Source organism: Odocoileus virginianus, chromosome 4, assembly GCF_023699985.2.
Source record: "Odocoileus virginianus isolate 20LAN1187 ecotype Illinois chromosome 4, Ovbor_1.2, whole genome shotgun sequence".
Classification (NCBI taxonomy): domain Eukaryota; kingdom Metazoa; phylum Chordata; class Mammalia; order Artiodactyla; family Cervidae; genus Odocoileus; species Odocoileus virginianus.
Genome location: NC_069677.1, coordinates 86189123 through 86207362, shown reverse-complemented (window position 1 = coordinate 86207362; position 18240 = coordinate 86189123). Strand labels below are relative to the sequence as shown.

Below are 18240 nucleotides of genomic sequence, written 5' to 3'. Positions count from 1 at the left end.
AGTACTTTGTTCTAACATCGAGGACTGATTCTGCCCAGAATCCAGCCTTAGCTGCCCTGTGGATGGGCCGTGGTGCTTGGGAGTCTTGGCTGATCCTGGTTCTGGACTCAGGGGCTTGATTCCCTGGCTCCCCTGACTCAGGGAAAGGCCATTGACCGTGGTGCTGCCTGTCTCATGAATAGGGGTGGATAGCGGCAAGAGGGACCCAGGGCGAGGATCTGATCCGGGGAGTGGTCCTGCCCGTCTCCCACTGGTTCCTGGAGGGCACCTACCACCCACTAGGCTGGCAGGAAGCACCCTTGCAATGCAAGCTCGGTTGGCAGGAGCCAGGAGCTCATGTGACCGCCGTCTTCTCGAGTGTCACCCACTGGGTGCCCTGGCTGCTGGCATCACAGCCACGGCTCGGTAGAACAGGCAGGATTGGAGACACTGGCCACCTGTCTGCTGGCAGCTTGGGGACCCTTGGGCGATTTGGGTCCCAATTATCATGTGTTTTCTTGCCCTCTTTAAGAATCCAATAGAAATCAAGAGCAAGAGAAATATCATGTAATGTGGGGGAGGGGGGCTTTACTTTCCAAAATGCTTTCATGCATGTTAGGTTATTTTTGGCCTCCTCATACATCTGGGAAGGAATGGGAAACATATATATAAACTTCGGCGCAGCATGTCAGAGTGGGGCCCTAAAGACAACAGTCTGGGTTCAAGGTTTGACCACCCACTAGTTATTAAGTGGCCTTGGGATGCACTGCCTCAATTTCCTCTTTTGTAAAAGGGGCACAGAAAGATCCGTGTCATCAAGCTGATGTGACAATTACATAAAGCAAAAACGCTAAAGCACTTATCATAATGTAGTAAGTCCTATTAGCACAGAATAATTCCGTTGTTAAATGACAGTGTGAATCTAAGAACAGCCACAGAGAAGCATCTTTTCAGCACTCTTGAATAACTTCCCATCACTCTCCTTGCCCTTTCTGGGTAATTGCTCTTCCCATGCCCCACCCCCTCCCGACCCCGCCTCCACCAACTGTGTTATTTGTTTATTGTCTGTCTGTCTCCCCTCCCCACCAAATGCGGGCTCCATGAAAGCAGCGACTTGTTTTGTTCTGGGCTGTATCCTCCCCCCGACTCCCAACGCAGCCCTGGCGCCTAGGAGATGCTCAGTGAAGTATCTGTTGGGGAGGGGGTGGGGGATGGCAGCTGGGGGCTCTCTGAGCGCCTCAGTTTGGAAGCTGGGGCTCCCTCCACCCCAGAGGGCAGCCCCAGTCCCTCCGCCCTCCCTTGGGATGGGGGGTGCGTTTTCACCCCCGCATCCCCGCCCCCTCCAAGTTGTGTTTATTAATCCTCTGAGCTATGCGCACACCTTTGAACCTGAGATGCAGTATGCAAATTGTTCCCAGTAAAAGGCCGTGCACTTGCCGAGCTGGCAAGGGCGTCTTGGGAAGGCAGCCGTGCTCCGGAGGTGGCGGCAGCGCAGGCCGGGCGCGTGGGCTGCGCTGGAAGGACCGCGGCGGTAATTCCACTCCGCTGCCTGCATTAGTCAATTATTCATCCTGCAACGCCCGCGTGCAGGGCCGCCCGCGGGCCACTGGGGGCCCTCGCTCTGGGGCTGCCGGGACTCAGGGTCACTTCCCAGGAGGGAACGGGGCGCCCTGGACCCAGCTGCAGACCCCTGAAGGGCCATGAGCCGAGGTGAAGCCCCCCGGGGAAGGGTGAGTTCGCGGTGCCGGGGTGGGCATTCAGCCGGGGTGTGGGTGTGGGTGTGGGGAGTGGGTGTCTCTCTCTCCCGGCCTCAGGACATTGAGAGCGGACTCTGGTTCAGGCTGGCCCCAAGGAGCTCACAGGGCCCCAGGGTCCCCTGAGAAGAAAGCCTTGATGTAAGAGGGGGCTCCCTGGCTGTCTCAGGGGCATCAGCTGAGCAGAGGACAGAAAGGGAGTTCAGGCGTGTTTATTTCCCGGGTGACACGGACGAGGTCTGGAAACTGTTATCTGATGCTTGCTCTCCCAAAGCAAGTCAAGGCAGAATTTTCCTGGCCAGAGTTGGGGAGGGGGCGAGGGGGCAGCTGGGAGCTTGGGATGTTTGTCAAAACGTCTTAGAGGGACTTCCCTGGCCGGTCCAGTGGTTCAAGAACTTGCCTGCCAGTGCAGAGAGCACCGGTTCAATCCCTGGTCTGGGAAGATTCCACATGCCTGGGAGCAGCTAAGCCGCTGGTTGGCAGCAACTGCTGAAGCCCTGAACTCTAGAGCGGGTGCTCTGCAACCAGAGAAACCACCCCAGTGAGAAGCCTGTTCAGGGCAACTAGAGTCTCCCCCACCCACCACAGCTAGAGAAACCAAGTTTCTAGTTGGTTTCTTCTTGGGCAGCAACCAAGATCCAGCAACGCCAAGTCAAGTTTGTTTCAAAGAGTCTTAGAAAGTCTACAACTAACTCTCAAAAGGTCCACGCACATACACACACCTTCAGAGAAAGAGAGACTCAGAAAAGACCCACATCCTAAGATAAAAGAAGCTGTAGTTAAATCAGTGGATACCAAGATCACAATGACTATTAAAAACAAAACCTAGGACCTGTGCCCTTGACCAGTGCCTCCTATGGGTCCATTCTGCATTTGGGCTGTCTTTTTTAGGTTTTATATAGAAGTCTTTTGTATTATTCTGTTATTGACAAAACCTTTTGCCATATTGATCACTGGCCCCTAGACAAGCTATGTTGTAATAAAACATGCTTTCAAAGTAGAGAGTATGCATAGCTTTATTTCTCCACCTAAACCAACATGCTTCCTGTTATTAGACAATGATAACTACAAAACTCACCTTTCCCTTTTTCCTTTGGCTGCTGGGAAGCTCAGAGCTAAGTTTTGTGCTTGCAAGCATTACAGCTTCTTTTAGAATTAAGACTCAGATGTGGGTTTGATCCCTGGGTCAGGAAGATTCTCCTGGACTAGGAAATGGCAACCCATTCCAGTATTCTTGCCTGAGAAATTCCATTGACAGAGGAGCCTGGCAGGCTACAGTCCATGGGGGTCACAAAGAGTCAGATTAATTGAGCAATTGAGCACACACATACCCTTATTTCCACCCTTTTGTTATTTGGTTCTTCTACTGACACACAGACACGCATGTGCACATACATTCACGTCCCTTTTCAATAGTTTTTTTTGTACCTATGACTTTTAATGAATGTCCTGTCAAATCATCTTTGAAAAAGTAGATGGTCAAGGTAAATGTGAAGAGCTGGAGGCATGGCGAACCCTTCACAAGTACCAGACTGATTAACTGACTGGCCACAAGAGAGGAGGTATTCTTTAGAAGATGAAAAATCCTGTCTAAACTGTTCGCTTATGTTCTTTACACCAGTTTATTCACTCTTAGCTGTCTCTCTGTCCTTAACTGGCACTAGGATTGAACCAGAAATCTAGAAGCCACCCTGTGTCCCTTCTTTTCGCAGCCCATTAGCAAAGCTTGTCAGTTCTACCCACTTCTCTCCCACTCCACTGTCCTAGTGGACAGTCTTTAGAATGCGTGTCTCACCTGAACCACAGCAATAGCTTACTCTCTTGCCCCCTTGCAGTCAACTTGCCGCAGGATAGCGTTTTAAAATCTAAGTCACATCATGTCCATCCACCGATTCGAATGATTCAATGGCCCAGCATCCCCTTCGAGTAAATGCAGAGCTGTTTATAACCACCTACAAAGGCTGACCTGATGTCATCTCTCCAGGTGCATCTTGGGTCATTCGCCTCCACCCAACCTGGCCCATCTCACGCGCCTTCCGCATCTGGTACCCTCCTCCCCCAGCTCTCACCAGCACTGAGTCCCTCCTGCCCTCCTCTAGGACTTGACTTCAAGTCGCTTCCTCAGAGATACCTTCTTGGACCTGCCCCTCTCCATCTCCCACTGCCCCCTCATTCATGGCAGAAAGGGACAAGATTTCAGGGGTGAGGCCACCCAATGTCTGATGTCAGTGGGAAAGGTAAATGCCATCATTCAACTGGACCCCATGTCCCCTTTGGAGGACAAATCAATTTGTATTCAGATACATTTTTATGTATATGTGTAAGCATCCAGAAGGTTCCTGGTGGCTCAGTGGTAAAGAATCTGCCTGCAGTGCAGGAGATGCGGGTTCACTCCCTCCCTCAGGAAGATCCCCTGGAGAAAGAAATGGCAACCCACTCCAGGATTCTTGCTCACGAAACCCCACGGACAGAGGAGCCGGGAGGGCTGCAGTCCATGGGATCTCAAAAGAGTTGGACACGACTGAGCGACTAAACAACAATGTATTTTTATGTATACATATAAACACACATTCACTTGCTTGTTTCATGGCTTATGTTCCTCCCTAGATCTTAGACACTGTGAATACAAGAACCTCATCTGATTTATTCACAAGGGCATGTTCTCATCTGGCACAGTGTCTGGCATGTAGTAGGTACCAAGCAGATGCTCTTGAACACATGAACGCATGGTTCAGAGCTCATTCTCAGCATTGCTTAAACTCATGTGGCTAGCAGCAGAGCCTCTCCAGTCGACAGTTTGGAGTGGGGTCAGTGTAAGATGTCAGCTCTGAATCCGTGGTTAAAAGCTCAGGTCAGAGAGTTTCATGGGTCAGCATCCTCCCCGTGGAGGGGGGGTGGTGCAAATGGAAGGGACACAACTGAGACTCTTGCAGCCTTGGAAGCAGTGCTGGTGGTCAGGTGACAGGGGCTTCCTCCTGCTTCTGTAACTGCCCATATTTGGGTTTGAATGATCTCCATAATTCTAGGCAGAGGTCCATGAATGTCTTGCTACTGGCTGGGTTGCATATGTGGAATAAATCTGTCCATGCAGACTATGGAGATAAATAGGTTTTAATAGAAGTGACTTGTTTGGAATTGTAGCATCCTGACTCTGATGCTCGTGTCTTGTTGAACCACCCAAGCATCCCACGACCTGTCCTCCCAGCTGTGACAATGGTGAAATTGTGGTGGTGGCTGTTTTCCTTTTCTCTTGCTATGTTCATGACTGTTCCTTGAACCCTGTTAATGTTTGCCCTAATTGTTTATGTTTGGGGTACACTCAGGGTTCTAGAAAATGATTTGTCATCAGGTTTAAAACATCTTTGATTGATCTGGAAGTGGACTTCGGCACACCTCTACCCAACCTACTGTGAAAAATTTCAAACACACAGTAAAGATCTGGGAATGAGTACAATGAACAACTGTCTGCCTGGATCTAGCAGTTGTTTTCATTTTCCCGTATTTGTTCTCTCTCTGAGTAATACACACACACAGACACACACACGTTTTTGTTTCATTTTCTTATTTAAAAGTGAATTGTAAACAGTCATGACACTTCACAATAAATATCTCACTCTTTTAAAAATTTTCTCCTATATATCCACTATACCATTAGCACACCTGTAAAAATTAACATCATCTACTACCCAAGTCTGTGGCCACCTGATGTGAAGAGCCGACTCATTGCAAAAGACCTTGATGCCGGGAAGGATTGAAGGCAGGAGGAGAAGGGGATGACAGAGGATGAGATGGTTGGATGGCATCATCGACTCGATGGACATGGGTTTGAGCAGATTCCAGGAGATGGCGAAGGACAGAGGAGCCTGGAGTGCTGTAATTCATGGGGTCACAAAGAGTGGGACACGACTGGGTGACTGAATAACAACAACTATCCAGTTGCATCAAAAATGTCTTTTATAGCTGTGTGGTTTTCTCTTGAACCAGGATCCAAGCAAAGGTCAGCATATTGGTGCTGTGCGTCTTTGTCTCTCAGTCTAGAGCAGTCTCTTAGCCTCTTTTTTTATGGCTTTGATTTTTGAAATGCCCGGTCTAGTGATTGTATAGAAAGCCATGTTCTGGATTTGTCCTGGCTGTGGATTTGTTTTTGCTTAAGCAATGTTCACAACCTTGTTTAATGTATCAAGCTGGACCTCTGCCAGTAGACAATTTCCTCAAGATACGGTTCTATGCAGGTTTATTTATAAACGGTCTCTTCTTAGAAATAATTTAAGGCCATTTACAATGAAATAGTCTGTTGAATAAAAGAGAAAATGTTTTTAACATGTAGAAAGATGGTGGAGAGGAAGGAGGGAGCAAATACATCATAAATGTATATTAGTGTTGTTAGTGTGATGAGACGTGAGATTTAACTTCGGGTTTAGAGCTGCCAAAGCGCAAATGAAAAAAAAAAAAATTAAAAAATCATCCTCAGGAAACAGTCTTACATTCATTGATAAAAAATAATCTGCCTCATAGATCCTTAGGAATAATGACATCAGCAAAGTAATGAAAAGCTTCTTTAACAGCTTCATAAAATGATTCAGGAACATTCTTCATGGAGCTGCTTCTACAGAAGGTCACTGTCAGGGACATAACATTGAAATGTAATGCAGTGAAGTCATTTTTCTTTTTTTTTTATGGCTGCACTGAGTGGGATCTTAGTGTCCCAACCAGGGATCAAACCTGTGCCCGTTGCATCAGGAGCTTACATTCTTAACCACTGGACTGCTGGGGAAGTCCCAAGTCATTTAAAAAATAATAATAATTTTATTTATTTTTGGCTGTGCTGGGTCTTCGTTGCCGCACGTGGTTTCTCGTTGTGACGCGCAGGGCTATCCTCCGGTTGTGGTACATGGGCTTCTCATTGTGGAGGCTTCTCTGGCTACCGAGCACGGGCCCTGGGGCACAGACTCAGTGGTTGTGGCACAAGGGCTTCGTCAGAGAAGGAAATGGCAACCCGCTCCAGTGTTCTTGCCTGGAGAATCCCATGGATGGAGGAGCCTAGTGGGCTGTCATCCACAGGGTCGCCCAGAGTCGGACATGACTGAAGCAACTTAGCATACATGCATGCATTGGAGAAGGAAATGGCAACCCACTCCAGTGTTCTTGCCTGGAGGATCCCAGGGACAGAGGAGCCCGGTGGGCTGCCATCTATGGGGTTGCACAGAGTTGGGCACGACTGAAGTGACTTAGCAGCAGCAGCAGCAATGGACTTGGTTGCTCTGCGCTTGTGGGATCTTCCCCCATCAGGGATCGAATCCATGTCTCCTGCATTGGCAGGCGAATTCTGCACCTGTGAAAAAAAAGGCCCGCCCCCCAAGTCATTTTTTAAGTAAGTTGACTTGGGCATCTAACCTGATACAAGGAGAGAGCTGTCAGGCCTTGGGGGTGGGTGGGCTGCCCGGCCCTGCCTCTTGTCCTCGGTCCCCCACGTTCTCCGCTGGCCGCCCCGGGATATGTCCTCAGGAACAGGCGGGTCTTGGCTGGATGCTTGATCCCAGCTGGACCCCGAGGACAGACACCAAGCAAGTGCCAGGCTGGCTCTCTGGGGTGAAGCTGAAAGCCAAGCTGTGGGTTCCCCAGGAAAGACAGCCCCCTGCATCTGACCACCTGTGCCCGGAGATGGCCGAGGCTGACTTTACAACCTCTGTCAAGATTTTCTGATATGTATTTTTTTCTTTCTGCATGAGTGTCAAACCAGAACTCTGAACAGCACAGCTGTGCTGCTTCCCTCCCTCCCCAGGAAAATGTTTAGAGAAGGTGTAACAGTGAGGATGGGAAGTCTGGGTCCCTTGGGGCCATCCTGCCTTTGCCTCCAGGCAGGCTACCAGGATGAGTGAACTGTGTGATTTAGTTTGTCTGTTTGAACTTTGGAACGTAGTCTGCCAGAAAACAAAATGCGTGCTCTCTCAGAGGACAATTTTGCAATTATGTGTTATATATGACGTCATAAAAATTGGGTTCAATAGAGAAAAAAATCCCCCATGATTCTGCCACTTCTGAATAATCAGTCTGCTCAGAGAAAGACCCTCTGCTCTCTGTCACTGCACCTGTTAATTCCCTTTGACAATACAACTTGTGATTATACGTATATTTATATTTCAGTGTTTATGTGTAAGCACATCTATATTTGTATTCCTTTAAAGCCTTTAAAGAGAATCTGTATATTTCCAATCATAACTTATATTCAATTTTGTACACAGATTTCTCTCTTAATTTTGTGCCAATGTGCCCTTTTCCATTACCATATTGTCGTTACAGATGCGTTTTTTACAAATACGGTAGATAAGTGATTTTCCATTGAATGGATGTCCTTCCATTTAATTAACTGCTGCTCTGTTTTTGGATAGTCTATAGTTTCACCCCTCCTTTTCATCCTACATAAATCACACTTCTGTGGCTCTAATTACATAGTAAGATCATGGCTTCCTGCTACGCTTCCTGGCTTCGGATGGTTCCGTTCTGCTGTCGTGGGGGGTGGGGTGGAAAATATCGGCCTTCCCTCTCGCTGGGACTGGGCGAGATGCGGCCAGTGCGTCTGCAGTCGCGTCCCGTTACTGCCATGTAAGTGTTGAGGGGCGGGCAAGGACATGGGCTGTAGCGTGAAGGGACCCAGAGCCGGAGGCATCGTGAAGAAGGGACACTGGGGCTGGCGATGGCAGGTAAATCAGAGGCTGCCTGCTTCTGGTGGGGGTGCTTGGGGTAGGTGTGGCCGGGCCTGCACGTGGCCGGAAAGGAGGCCGGGGGTCGTCTTGCTGGGAGAGCACTGTGATTCCGTCACCCCCGTCTCTCTCTAACACATGTGCACTTAACGCACAGTGTGTGTTCAGATGTGAGGGTGACCTCAAAGATCTGCGGGCATCACACCGGAAGATGTGGTCCTGTGCACTGTCCGGAGGGCATATGTTTTCATCATCCTGTACTGTCAGAGCGCTTTCAAGTTCGTGGTTCTCGCTCTGGCTCCCCCGAGGGGTTGCCCTGTGTTTCTCTCATAACCCGCTTCAGCGGCTGCCCTGGTGTCGTATTCCTACATCACTCCCATGCCTCCTCCAGGATTCCTAAAAAGAAGCGACCGTGTCTTTAGAGGATGCATTTTCATCTCTATAGCTTCCAATCATATACTATAACTAAATGATGCTTTTCCAGTAATAGAAAAGCTTTTGAAAAGGAACACTGCACCCCAATAAGTGGAATGACCCCTCTTTCTCTGCGTTCACCTCTGGTCCTGGGCTGCATGTCAGGTCTCACTAATTTATTACCGTATATCAGTGCTTCCCTGGTTTCTTGTGCTCTTTGTCTCCAGGTCAGTATTTTCCCATGATGGCTCAACGTCTATGGAGCCATCATTTTTAAAGACTCTGTGGTACTCCAGAGACAGGCGGGCCTTACTGAACTCTCCCCCACAGGTTGGACTCAGAGCTGAGCCCACAGTTGTAAGCTGTGAGCGTCTTCAAAGACAGCCTTGATTCCTGGGGTTGAGTGTGGCGTTCCCCATCTCAACAGCCTGGAGCCTAAAAGGTGAGCATCACTGGGAGTGTCCTGACCGCAGGGCCCAGAGCAGACCCCTCCCCGTACCTCTGTCCAGCTGGCCTCGGGAGTCCCAGCTTCCTTCTTCCCACACTTGCTTGGCAAAGATGCCGCCAGATGTCCAGTCCTGCTTGAGATAAACCCCGCTCCATTACCAAGCAACCCTCTCAAAGTGTTCTCTGGACAGTTGGTTGCTATGCCCAGGAATTTTAGACCACGCTGAATTTACTTGTTTTATGGCTCGGAATTTCAGGAGCAGCGGCACAGATGTTAACTGTGTGAGTCTCTGGGTGCTGGTAAAATAAACCTTCATCAAACAGAGGTGTCCTGACTCCGGGTTCCCTAGCCCTGAATACATTGTGTCAATCACCAACGCAGATGGGACAGTTGAATCATGGAACAGCCTGGTAACTTGATATGGTCAGAGAGCCAGCTGTGACTATTTAAAGGGGGGAGAACCCCTTTTTATTTCTAGACAAATATATTTCTGATCATAACTTAAATATTTTCTTTAGTCTGAATACCGACTTCTCTTTCTCTCCAAAATCTCTAGAGAAGCCCTTGTGTTTTTCAACCCCACCAATTGCAAGGCTTAGATTAGATGCTCACTTTTGAAATCAGTTTGAAGCACATATTTTTAAGGCTAACGTTCTAGCTCACAGATAAAAGTCGCCCCCACCCCCGCCCCGCCAACGCAATCTTGTTAGTGGAGTAATAATATTTTCTGAGGGTGCAGGAATAGGAACACTGAGGTTAGCTTATGTCGAGGTCGTGCGCTGGTTTCTGGGCAGAAGTTAACCTGTTCCATGCCCAACCCAAGAATATATTAACATTCAAGCTTTGTAACTGAGCGTCCCTTTTCAGAGAAAATGGCTCTTGTGGCTGAGCAAATGAATTTTGGTGGAAAAAATAGCATTTTAATGTAGTTTTCCTAGCTGCCTGGAAAACCTAAAGGCAACAATGACTTTCCCATGAATTGTTTTACATACTTCTTCCTGTGCTTATAAATAAAGAGACCCCAAGAAACCCACATTTCCTCATTTGTAAAAGAAGGGAATTAGACTCTGTGAACTCTATACCTTTTAAGGATCAGGAATTCTGTTTTGTTTTTTTTTTAGAATCCATTTAGAAATACCTAGCATAGATGGACATAGTGTAATATCCTTAATATCCTTAAGTGCCTTGTGTTATAATGAAAAGTAAATAGATTATTGATTTAATTTTTAAAATATATTCTAATTATGTAGGTAATACAGAATACAGTCTCCTAATTACAAAGAAAACAAGCAATACAGAAGAAAACTGCAATCTATTCAGACTCCCTCACCCCTAATCCTAATTCCTTCCTGCTCCTCCTAGAGACTGTTATTGGTTTGGGATGCACACATAATAGAGATCTTTGAAAAATGCATTTACAGACATACAATACATATAGTATTGTTTTTAGCGTTTCTTTTTTATGTAACTTGTTTCACATCTTGGTTTTTCACTCAACAGTCTGTCTTAGGGATCCATGTTCATTTGAATTAATTTAGCCCTAATTTCTTTATTTGGGTTGTTGGAAGGTTTGCTCTGGTTTCCCATCTCCCCTCCTCCAGACTGTCTTCCTTGATTCCATTGGGAGCATCTAAGAAAACATAGGGACTTCTCTGCTGGTCCAGTGGTTAAGACTTTACCTGCCAGTTGGGGTGGGGGTCAGATCCCTGGTCAGAGAGCTAAGATTTCACATGCCTTGTGGCCAAAAAACCAAAACATAAAGCAGAAACAATACTGTAGGGGCTTCCCTGGTGGCTTGATAAGGAATCCACCTAGCAATGCAGGAGACCCGGGTTTGATCCCTGATCCAGAAAGATCCCACGGAGCAACTAAGCCCCGGAGCCGCAACAGCTGAGCCCGCATGCCACAGCTGCTGAAGCCCCAGCGCCCTAGAGCCGGTGCTCGGCAACAAGAGAAGGCCCTGCAACGAGACGCTCATGGACCCCAGTGAAGAGCAGCCCCACTGATCGCAATTTCAGAAAAGTCATGCAGCACCCAAAAACCAGCGCAGCCAAAAATAAATTTTTAAAATTAATTTTAAAAAAAAGAAGAAACAATGTTGTAACAAAATTAAATAAAGACTTAAAAATGGTCTACATCAAAAAAAAAAAATCTTAAAAAACAAAACCTCCTCCCACTGTTTGAAAGAGCGCCTCCTGTCTACCTGTTCATTCTTCATAAGCCCTGTCAGCCATGCTGGGGACTCTCCCTGTCCATTCGCCTGTCAAAATTCCTCACTCCCTCCCTCTTTCTGTCACCTACACTTTGTTATCTATACCTACACTTGGATTTTGCTTACTTATGTTTTTATCATCACGCGACTTCCCTTAATTATGAACATAATTAACCTAACCCTAACCCTCTGACTCTTGGCGACCCCGTGGATTATCACCCTTGAGGCTCCTCTGTCCATGGGATTCTCCAGGCAAGAATACTGGAGTGGGTAGCCATTCCCTTCTCCAGGGGATCTTCCCGACCCAGGGATCGAACCCGGGTCTCCTGCCTTGCAGGCAGATTCTTTACCACTGAGCTACCAGGGAAGCCTATCCCTTGGACAGGGGAGCCTGGTAGGCTGCAGTCCGTACGGTCACAGAGAGTTGGACACACTGAGGTGACTTTGGGTTTGCACACAAACCTTAACCAAATCAGTATTTATTTCTGTGCTGTCTCCTTCACCAAAGTACCTCTGTGAAGACTAGGAGGACATGTATGTCTATGATCCTTGCACTCGTGTCCAAGGTCTGGCACACAGTTGCTGTTTCGTTGCTAAGTCGCGTCCGACTCTGCGATCCCATGGACTGTAGACCGCCAGGCTCCTCTGTCCAGGGGATTTTCTAGGCAAGAACACTGGAGTGGGTTGCCGTGCTCTCCCCCAGGGGATCTTCCCGACCCAGGGGTGGAACCTCCGTCTCTTATGTCTCCTGCATTGGCAGGTGGGTTCTTTACCACTGAGCCACCCAGGAAACCCTGTGGCACACAGTAGGTGCTGACAAAGGTGGGCTGGCCTGCCCGAGGTGGAGCGCGTGAGCTTGTGGGCAGAGATTGCCTCATCAGTCGAGGAAGGGAGAAGGCGAGGTTGCCGCAGACCTCTCCCTGAGTGGGGATGGTCCCCTCAGAGGCCCCCACTGTCTCTCATTAGGGAGACTCGAGGCTGCTTCTTCACTTGCAGAACAATCTGTGGCTGAAATGGAATCCACAAACCAGTTTCCATGGCGCTTCTGCTCCTGTTCAAAATAAACCCCACTCTTATCTATGAGAGTTGGTTTGTTTGTTTTTAATAAAAATATATATATTCCACATCCCTCCCAAACCTGCCTTTGAGCGAAAACTTGATTGTTGCTGTTCGGTCACTCCGTTGTGTCTGACTCTGCGACCCCATAGACTACAGCATGCCTGGCTTCCCTGTCCATCACCATCTCCTGCAGTTTGCCCAAACTCATGTCCGTTGAGTCAGTGATGCCATCCTCTGTTATTCCCTTCTCCTCCTGCCTTCAATCTTTCCTAGCATCAGAGTCTTTTCCAGTGAGTCGGCTCTTCGCATCAGGTGGCCAGAGTATTGGAGCCTCAGCTTCAGCATCAGTCCTTCCAATGAGTATTCAGGACTGATTTCCTTTGGGATGGACTTGTTGGATTTCCAAGGGACTCTCAAGAGTCTTCTCCAACACCACAGTTCAAAAGCATCAATTCTTCTGTGCTCAGCTTTCTTTATGGTCCAACTCTCACATGCATACATGACTACTGGAAAAACCATGGCTTTGACTAGATGGACCTTTGTCAGCAAAGTCCTTTGTCTCTGCTTTTTAATATGCTGCCTAGGTTTGTCAAACCCTGCAAGACTTTCAGTTCTTTAACTGAAATGCGAGGTGCTGCATAAACTAATAGTGGTGGTGCTGATCTTTTAAATCTTCCTATCAAAACCCATCTCCCTGGAACTTGTGCCCTCCGGTACCTAAGTGGCTGGGTCCGTGGGAAGGGTACCATCAGCGGCATTTCTGTGACACCAACATAATATCAGAGTGCACAGCAGTATTTGCTCTGCATAAAGCATGTCAAACATCCGTGACTTCTATGCCTGTGCATGCTCAAGTCATGTCCAACTCTTTGCGACCCCATGTACTGTAGTCCACCAGGCTCCTCCGTCCATGGGATTTCCCAGGCAAGAATACTGGAGGGGGTTGCCATTCCCTTCTCCAGCGGATCTTCCCCACCCAGGGATCATATCCACATCTCCTGCATTGCAGGAGGATTCTGTACCACTGAGCCACCCAGGAAGTCAGGTAGTGCTAATTTTTTAGACTAACAAGTATCAATAAGAAATGAGAGAAATAGTATGGGAAAATGTCTAGAACTCATATGGCAGATGAATGCCATTTTTTACATCAACCAATGCAAATAAAAGGTAAGGGGAAATCTGTTTAAAAATCCCCATAGTTGTTTATTCTTCAGAACCTCCTGCAAGTTACCAAGGAAGACTGTGATTACAGGGTCACATATGTGGGATAAGATTTGAATTTTTCAAATGATGGGAATGAGATGAGGAAACAAAGCAAGCTGTGCATTCTGAGTTAGGAACCACTTAATAGAAGTACAGATTGGGGAGTTTTTTCTTTTTTCTTTTTCCATTTAAGAAAACCCTTTGTATGAGAAGATACATCCTTTCAAACATGATTAGTGTGTCTTGCCTGGAGCTTTCTGCTCAAATTATTTCTAATTCTAGTGAGGGGGGAAGCATTTCTTTCTAGCCAAAACAGCCGTCTGGATGAATACAGATGAGCTGGTAAAAGGCTTGAGTTACTCATGGGGTATAAACTCCGGGCAGGTGACCTTCTTCGTTTGAGCTCTCTTGCTGAAGGCTGTTCTCAGCCACTGCCTGGCTTACGTTCTCTTTGGCCACGGTGGATGGAGGGCTACGGCCAGGTGAGGCTCACTCCAGAGCAGATTCTGCCTGTGGTAGAGATGAGGGAGAGGAGGAGAGCAGAAGCCGCTTCCAGAACCTTCTGCCCCTTACAGACCCTTCTGCCACTTCCAGAACCTTCCACCATCTCCAACATGCGATTATTTCACTGAGCAAAATCGCGTTGCCAGCAGCCAACCTGGATCCCAGGATGAATCACACATCTCTGGGACAGGGCAGGGACAGATGCTCCCCGCATGGATGGGCAGCGCGGGGGACCCGCATTCTTTAGGATCAATGGAAGGGAAACGAATTCCAGGCTAGCTCCTTCGTCTCAGGTGGCGCTAGTGGTAAAGGATGTGCAATGCGGGAGACCCGGGTTTGATCCCTGGGTCAGAAGATCCCCTGGAGGAGGGCATGGCAACCCACTCCAGGATTCTTGCCTGGCAGATCTCATGGACAGAGGAGCCTGGTGGGCTGCAGTTCATGGGGTCACAGAGAGTTGGACACAGCTGAGCATGCAGACACACACACATACACGCACACACACACACACACACCAGTGAGAACCAGCCAAGATGAAACTTGTTTTGTAGACCAGTGGGAAGAACAGAAACTCAGAAGTAACTAGGTTACCTTCTTTCTTTCTTTTTTAAAATTAATTAATTTCAGTTGGAGGCTAATTACTTTACAATATTGTAGGGGTTTTTGGCATACATTGACATGAATCAGCCAGGGATGTACATGTGTCCCCATCCTGACCCTCCCTCCCCATCCCATCCCTCTGGGTCATCCCCGTGCACCAGCCCTGAGCACTTGTCTCATGCATCCAACCTGGCCTGGTGCTCTGTTTCACATATGATAATATACACCTTTCAATGCTATTCTCCCAAATCATCCCACCCTCGCCTTCTCCCACAGAGTCCAAAAGCCTGTTCTTTACATCTGTGTCTCTTTTGCTGTCTCGCCTATTTAAGGAAGAGTCGCCTAGCACTTGGCTTCACCAATGCGCAGAGGTTAAAAGTCTGAAGTCATTTTTGTGGGTTCAAATCCCACTCAGCTGTGGACCCAGGCAGATTAGTTTCCTTTCCAGCCTCCCTGCTTTAATTGGAAAATGATTGTAATAATAGTGCTTGCCCCAAAGGACAATAGTGACGATTATATGACTAAAGTGTAGAATTCTCTTACCACACTGCTTGGCACATATTAAAGATGGAAGAAACATTACCTTTAATTATACATTCTTTATTGACAAGTCTGCCATTATTACTTACTCATCTTTAGCAATAATTAGAAGGCGTGATAACTAAAATAAATTTACCTCCTAGGGTGAGGTGAGAGAAATTGAAAACCAAAGGCTGATCTTACAATATTGACAACATTGTGTCAAACAGTGAAGAGTAATAACTGATACTTTAAAAAGCAAAAAAAAAAAAAAAAAAAAAAAATTTGCTGACACATTTGAGTCAGTCTAGATGATAAAGTTGGACTTTTTTTCCACTAATTTTTCCCAGGTGGCTCAGTCGGTAAAGAATCACCTGCAATGCAGAAGACCCAGGTTTGTTCCCTGGGTCTGGAAGATCCCCTGGAGAAGGAAATGGCAACCCACTCCAGTATCCTTGTGTGGGAAATTCCATGGACTGAGGAGCCTGGTAGGCTACAGTCCATGGGGTCACAAAGTACTGGACACGACTTGGCGACTAAACTACCAACACCACTAATTTTTGCTATCTCAGCACTGCATCAGACCGGCGTTTAGAAAAGAGACGTCCCAGTATTGTGACCAAATCCAGGCATCTGAGGACGCCTGCTAAAACCTGAGCTTAATTGTTTTAAGCAGCAGAAATAAGTTCCCGTCCCCACCCAGTAACAGGAAAGTAAGCAATGAGGGGAAAAAAAGAAATTAGGAAATTAAATCGAGATGTCCTGATGAATGCCTGGATGGTGACGATTCCTTATGCCTGCCAAACACGGGGAACTGTTGTTTCTCCTATTTTCTCCCTAGAGAGGGACGAAATTATTGCATGATAAGTCATTTATCTTCAGTGCAGGTACGACAAGGATCTAACCGCATATTACCCAAAATGGGGAATTCACGTCACATTATTTTCCATCAGTGAGTAATAGACGGGAAATGGGAAATGTCACTACAAGGCTGGCTGGCCATCTGGTCAGAGCTTCTCTATGAATCCAGCAGCTGACCTACGTGGAAATATTAAAGCAACAAAGTCTGAATCTGTTTTGCTTCTCCAGGGAACGTCAGTTCATGCATGGCAGAGAGGCAATAAAGTCCAATTATTCTGGACGGGGCTGCACAAGGCCTATGAGAATTATCTCAGGTTGGGCAACTCTAAAGCTAAGTATTTTTTAAAGTAGCCATCAGTCACTCCAAGTAACAAAATCAAACAAACTGATCAATCTCTGAGGAGCTACCCATTAATCAAAAGATGGTGGTGAGATGTTGGCAATTTTTCATGATTTCACGTGTAATATTTTACATCTGACACGCTAACAGGGTGGTCTGAATAGATGGAATTATCACGTCCAAAAAGAAGAGCAGTTCGGTGTCATATGCTGGGCTACCTATGCATTGACCATTGAACATGGATACTCAAGTTTCTCCTTTTCAAGTGTTCGCTTTCCTTTTATTTGGGGTGCACAGTCCCTACAGGTGTCAGTGACAATGATAAAAAGCTCTTAGTAGGGAGCATAACCAAAACTTTGGGGAAACCCAGTGCTTTTCCAGTGATCCCCAGAGCCAAGGTTCCGTCCATCAATGTCCCGTGTCTCCGGAGGTCAGTGTTTTGTCCCCACCAAGCACAGAAGCAGCCTGACTGCTTCTGACTGCAGTAGTCAGATGGATTGTACCACTTAGTAGGTGATGGTAAAGCCTAGAGGAGAGGTTAGTTATCATCACACTGGAGTGAATTCTGTCTCAGGTATGACTGCTCAATCAATCTCATGACTATAGTTGCCTGGCTGGACTTCAAGTGGATATGAATGAGCACACCTAAAAAAATAATAATAAAGTCCTTCCTCTGTTTTTATTTTTTCTACCCCAGTGACAACACAAACATCCCAATGGGTCCCCGTGGACTTTCAAATCTCTGAGTCTTTAGCCAAGTCAGTTCATTTCTCCAGGGCTCAGCTTCATCATCAGTGAACTGAGAGTGAACATTAGATAGGGAGCAGCAGGCTAGGACCTGTGGGCCAGACCCGGCCCTCCACTTGTTTTTGTCAATAAAGTTTTATTGAAATACAGCCATGCCCTTCACTCCTGGGCAGTCACGGCTGCTTTCACACTGCAAGGGCAGAGTCAAGCAATTGTAATAGAGGCTGTACGGCCAGCAAAGCCTAAAGTATGTACCATCTTGCCTGTTACAGTAAGAGTTTGTAGGCTCCTGACCAGGTGATGCCCATAGAGGTTCCTTCCAATCCTGAACTCTATGATTCTGGGAAGAAGGAAAGAATAGGACACCTGTGGGTACTGAGTGGAAGGGACAGCACAGAGGAGAGGAAAGGTCAGAAGGGGAGGCTGAATGGGGCGAAATAAATGTTTCTTTTCCCTTGTGATGTTGCTTTGGCCCAGAGGCCAGGCTTTGGGGGCCCAGAGTGGAAATGTGTGTGTGTGTGGGGGGGGGATCAGAGAAGGGCCCCAGCTCATACTTTAAAGATATGACAACCCTTTAGTGTTACTCAGTCGTGTCCAACTCTTTGAGACCCCATGGACTGTAGCCTGCCAATCTCCTCTGTCCATGGAATTCTCCAGGCAAGAGTGCAGAGTGGGTTGCCATTTCCATTTCCTTCTCCAGGGTTTCTTCCCGACCCAGGGATCAAACCTGGGTCTCCAGCATGACAGGCAGTCTCTACCATCTAAGCCACCAGGGAAGCCAGTTCCCAATAAGGCAATGGATGATGCCAGGGGCTCCCCACATGTCCCAAAGACCTGCTCCTCTGCACTCAGGACAGTGGGTGGCAGGGGGTCATGCTGGGGACCTTGTAGGTGGCACT

At 47.4% G+C, this 18240-nt stretch overlaps 1 protein-coding gene across 9 annotated transcripts in view; it reads left to right on the top strand.

Annotated features, from left to right (window-relative positions):
- The first annotated feature begins 1430 nt into the window (after nt 1-1430).
- The window catches only part of CLDN14 (claudin 14), an 82141-nt gene continuing 65331 nt past the window's right edge, over nt 1431-18240 (top strand). For 6 of the 9 annotated variants that reach the window (XR_011487424.1, XR_011487423.1, XR_011487422.1 and 3 more), the window contains exons 1-2: nt 1431-1709; nt 9179-9290. The gene's annotated coding sequence lies outside the window, so the exon portion shown is untranslated. The remainder of the gene's footprint in view (nt 1710-9178; nt 9291-18240) is intronic. The other 3 variants (XM_070466959.1, XM_070466958.1, XM_070466957.1) reach the window with 2 other exon arrangements.